We start from the raw sequence: 6,000 nt of genomic DNA on the forward strand, positions 1-6,000 counted from the left end.
AAGAATATTTTTCCTCAAAAATAAACAACAGAAATGTCCATCAATCACAGTCCAACGACACACACTTTTTAGAAAGTCAAGAAAGAATGACTCAGAGAAACTTTGGATCACAGTAAGCCCTGGTGGCTCAGTTGGTAAAGAATCCGCCTGCGATGCAGGAAACGCAGTGGATGCAGGTTCAATCCCTGGGTCGGGAAGATCTCCTAGAGAAGAAAATGGCAACACATTCCAGTATTCTTGCCTGGGAAATTCCATGGACAGAGGAGCCTGGTGGGCTACAATCCATGGGGTCACAAGAGTTGGATATGACTTAGCAACTAAACCATCAAGCCCATCTAACTAAGAATAGCCTCTTTTGAAGAACTGGGACACTCTGTTCAGAACTGTGTCTTTGGTTTGTTAGGCTGCTTTCTGAGATGGCTGTCAGTGATCCCCACCTCCTAGTGTTTATATCTTTGTGCAGTCCTCTCCCTTGGAATGTGGGTGGGGCCTCTAAATTGTTTCCAACCAGAAAAATATGACAAAAGTGATGGGATGTCACTTTCATGGTTAGGTGACAAATGATTATGACTTCTGTCTTATTAACAGACTCTGTTGACATCTCAGTTTGGATGTTTTGAAGTAGCAAGTGACCATGAGGGAGAAGCTGAGAAAGGTCCCAGCCAACAGCCAGCAGGGAACAGAATGCTTCTGATGACCACAGAGTGAGCTTGTAACCAGGTTCTTCCCCTGCTGAACATTCAGATGAGACTGAGACCCCGGACTACCAACACCTCGATTACAGCTTCATGAAAATCCCTAAAGCAGAGATCCTGGGCTCCTGACTCACAGAAACAGGGTCACGCACTCTGAAGTGTGTGTTGTCTTAAGCCACTAAAAGTGAAGTGAAGTCACTCAGTCGTGTCCAACTCTTTGCAACCCCATGGACTGTAGCCTACCAGGCTCCTCTGTCCATGGGATTTTCCAGGCAATAGTACTGGAGTGAATTGCCATGTCCTTCTCCAGGGGATCTTCTCGACCCAGGGATCGAACCCGGGTCTCCCACATTGTAGACAGACGCTTTACCATCTGAGCCACCAGGGAAGTCACTAAGACATGCAATAATTTGTTACACAACAAGTATGGGGCTTTCCAGGTGGCGCTGGAGGTGAAGAATCCACCTGCCAATGCAGGAGACATGAGAGAGATGCAGGTTTGATCCCTGGGTTGGGAAGATCCCCTGGAGGAGGACATGGCAACCCACTCCAGTATTCTTTGCTGGAGAATCCTGTGGACAAAGGAGCCTGGAGGGCTACAGTCCATAGGGTCACAGAGTCAGGCATGACTGAAGCAATGTAACACAGCACAAGTATAACTAGTACACTTAAATTCACGTATGCTAATATATACCACCTCCGGGCAGTTCAGCCTGATGGAGAATTACTGAGCCAAAACAAACATGTGAGAATGTCAAGAGTAGTCATGGGGAGTTTACAAAACAAGAGTGAAGTTAATGTGGATCACATTCTTAGTTCAATTGGCTATGACAAACTGCTGCTATTTAAAATTAACATTCTGTCTCAGTAATTTACACAGTTGCTTTTTACTACTGACTCTTCTTACTGTATTTTCAGTACAACACTTTTAATTATTATTGGAGTTTCTTCATGAATTCAGTGTAAAACTCCAGAGATAAATGACTGTAAATTACTGAGATAGCATGTTTGTCTTAAATTTAAGATACTTCTGGCTTTAGATACTAACGTTTGGATGCTCTCTCTCATTGATTTGACTTTTTGAAATGATTTCCAAAAAAATTATTTGGTATATTTTTTTAACTTGTTTTCAGTACATCTTTGTCTTCACATAGTTCAGTTATAATACATATTCTTATAACATTTATTTCAAATTCCCATCTTTCAAGTGAGTAAAATAATACATCTCTCAAACATGTCAAGGGTATTAAAGATGATGCTTAAAGTACCATGAAACTGAAAGTGCTATTAAATTCATTTTTATCGAGTCTGCTCTTATGAGCCATTATCGCATCACACTTCTACACAGGCTCTGGATTATCTACTGCCACCCAGAGAACAGGGAGTTCAGGCTTATTATGTGAATCATTTGGTGCTTATATCAATCAAAGTTTTTGGCTGCAAGCAGCAGACACTCTGGCTTACTTAACTGCACAAGGAATGATTAACTGGTGTAGGGTGGCTCATAAAATCCTCCTTAGGGCCAGAAAATAAGGTTTGGGAGGCTGTGCAGCCAGGAAAATGCTTCATATCACACCTCAGAGCTGGAACCACATAGACACCATTAGTGCTTCCCCTGGGCTTTGATACCCTGTGTACTGCAGACTGCTGGACACCACTATGAAGACTACTGCTCTCTTTGGAGAAATGACTGATTCCAGGCATGGGGCAGGTATAAAGTGAGCCTGGAGCATCTTCTCGTTCAGAAAGCAGGGAACTGATCAAGCAATGGAGACACCTCCAAAGGACAATGGGGCTGGCTGGAAGGGACTCCCACTGGCTGAATTTGGGATAACTTGAGAATCACAATGAGTAATGATAGTAATGAATTACAACAAAAGGAAATCAGTGAGTCCACAGTCAAGGATAAAGGTGGGATGAGGAAAACTTCTTTACAAAATAATGTCAGTTTAGACATATAGAAGGAATGATAGAATTTGAAAATCACCATTTCACAACCAACAACATAATGACTGGTTCAGGAAAAAAACAACAACAACAATGAATACTAAAACCAATGGGTGAAAGGTTAGTGGGCAACAGAATATTCATATAATCTCAAAGTATCACCTCCCAGATTACTTATTAATTTCAAAGGGGAAAAAGATATCTTTACCCTAGAGAGATATGGTGGACTCCACCCCCTTAGACAAATGATCAAACTTAGCATCTCCAGTAATGTGACAAACTGATACCATGTTCCTCCTGATATGATTCAGTGGAAGGACACAGTAGAAATATGTAGAATTCTTGTCAAAAATGTTTAACCAATATCTAATAGTGAGGAAATATTTAGACAAATCCAAAATTTCAATAGTCATGAAAAATAAAGATGGAGAGATTGTTCTTGATTAAAGGAGACTAAAAAAAAACATGATAGCCACAGGTAACTTGTGATTCTAGACTTGATCCTGGGGCTTCCCACATGGCACTAGTGTTAAGAACCTACCTGACAATGCAGGAGACCTAAGAGACACAGGTTTGGTCTCTGGGTTTGGAAGTTTCCCTGGAGAAGGGAATGGCTACCCACTCTAGTATTCTTGCCTGGAGAATCCCATGGACAGAGAGGCCTGGCAGGCTGTGGTCCATAGGGTTGCAAAAGAGTCGGACATGACTGAAGTGACTTAGCAGCAGTAGCAGCAGACTTGTTCCTAGATTTTCTTAAAAAGATACAACTATGTTTCAAGGACAATTGGAGAAGTTTGAATATGAAATGTATATTAGATAATATTCCTGTAGCAACATTACATTTCTTGGATGTGACAGTGGTCTTGTGGATATGTAAGAGAATGTCTATTTTTAGCAGATACATTCTGAAGCATTTAGAGGTAACATGCCATGATATATGAACACTATTTCATTGTTTGCAAAAAGAAAACAAAGTAAAACTTCTGTATGTTGAGAAGGGATGGGATAAAAATTAAGCACATGTGGCAGGATGTCAAACAATTAGTGAATATAGGTATAGGATATATGGAAATTTAGACTATTTTACATTGCCCCACATTTCATTTATTCTCTGTTCCTTCTTTTTTTCATTTAATAAAATTCCAAAAAGGGAAGAACTATTCCTAAATGAGTAGAAATCAGCACCTGCTTTCTTCCCAGGGGTCATTCTCCAAGTGTGGACAAGGACTGAGAATCAGGCCTACTGTAATGCAGAGAGACAGTGTATGGATAAAAATAAATGAGGGAAGCTTTTAACAGTTGTGTGGGCTGACACAACTGACTGGAATCAAAAGGAGCCCAAAACATATATCCAGTTTTCTCCAACAGGCCTTTTGCTGAGTTGAGGGGCAGTGAAGGAGGCTGGGGAATGGAATCAACTTGGTAGACATAAACCCAACTGTATTGTAATTACATTAAATGTAAATGGACTAAACACTACAATGAAAAGACAAGGGCAGCCCAGATAAAAAATCCAACACCCAATTATATGTTCTTTATACAAGATCAACTTTAAATATCAGGGAACAGCAAAATTGAAAATAAAAGGATGAGAAAGATAACTGAAAAGAAAAATCTCTGGCTATATTAATTCCAGACAAAGTAGACTCTAAGGAAAAAGTATAACCAGAAGTAAAGAGGATGGTCCATAATGATATTAATAAGAATCGACTCAACAGAAAAGCATAATGGTCTTAAAAGTGAATGAACTTCTAATAACATAGCTCAAGAATATATAAAGGAAAACTTAACACAACTAAAAGTAGAGATAGATCAACAATCTTAGTTGCATAAATTTAAAATTCTCTCACATTAATTGCTAGAACAAGTAGGAAAAAAATAATAGAGATATAAATAATTTAAACACACCATTAACCAACATGACCCAATTGACATTTGCAGAACATCTGTGGAAATCTCATGGAATGTTCACCAAAATATATCTATATTCTAGAGCATAAACAAGTCTTAATAAATCAAGGGTGGAAATCATACAGCATAAACTCTCTGACTACAGTGGCTTAAACCAGAAATCAATAATAGAAATAATATACCTAGGGGGAAAAATAAGCAAAAACTTACAGTTAATGAAAAACATTTGGGTCCTTTATGCTTGTGTCACACACCAGAAGAGGGGAAGCTGGTTGAATGATGCATGTGGGTCATCATTTTTCCTGCCTGCAAGTCAGAGTAGAGCTCCTGAAATGGGATACATGGGTAGCCCGACAAGATATGTGCCTTCAAAGCAGCTTGCAAAGAGAAGACTCCCTAAATAGCACCACCAGGTAACTTTCTGTTATCACCATCTGAGAGAATTGAAAAAAAGGGTGGTGAATTTTGTATCCAAGGATAAGAGCCCTTTACATTCTGAAATATTTATAAATGAAGTGGCGTTTACTTCAAATTCTTATGGGAGGGGAGATCTGATAGATAAATACATAAAATAAGATCAGCCGCAAGTTGGGAGTGGTACACTAAGTGGCTGGGTACATAGGAGTTTATTATAGTGTCTGCCTGGTACATAATTTAAATGTTTCCATAGTAGAAAGTTTTTAAAAAGAAAAAAAAATCACAAATAATTGATATGGGTGACTGGTTTGAACCATGGGGTTGATAAGTGTCTCTTAAAAACTGTCCTGAGCAGAAGGCAAATGAGAAAGGACAATTCCCTTCTTCCCTTTTCCACATCCAGAAATATAATATATAGGACGATGATGGGAGAACAGTGGAAATATACCAGCTGGTTCTGAATGAGAATGTATGGGCTGCACTCTGGGATGAGATTGGTTTGCAGTTGATTTAGAAATTGATTCTAGGGTCAGGAGTTTTAGAGGTAGCACCATAAATAACTCGCATACTGGAACTTTGTGTAATAATCACTCTTTTGACATTTTCTCCTTTCCAGTTTTTATTTTTAAATGTATATAAAATTTCTCAGCCGTGGGCCTAATGTTTTCTTCCCTTCTTGCATCTGGTGCTCATGGTACTTAAAAGGCCAGATGTCTATTTTTAGTTTTGTGGGTTTGAGCAATGCTTCCAGGTTCAAGGGATAAAGATTGCTCATTAATATTTGTTTAGAGGATGAGGTAATTTCACAAACCAGGCTGTGAAGATCAATAGTGTATCAAATCTGATGAAATTATGAATATCAGGCCTAGTGAGAAGAAGAAATTCAATACAATTATGCAAACTTACAGTGACATTGATATGATATAGTTTATTAATCTCTTATGAACTGCATGAATTATTGGAGCATGCGAGCCATGCTTTAATAAGCACAGTGTTGCAGGCATAAATCAAAATCAAAATAATGGAGATT

Source organism: Ovis aries, chromosome X, assembly GCF_016772045.2.
Source record: "Ovis aries strain OAR_USU_Benz2616 breed Rambouillet chromosome X, ARS-UI_Ramb_v3.0, whole genome shotgun sequence".
Classification (NCBI taxonomy): domain Eukaryota; kingdom Metazoa; phylum Chordata; class Mammalia; order Artiodactyla; family Bovidae; genus Ovis; species Ovis aries.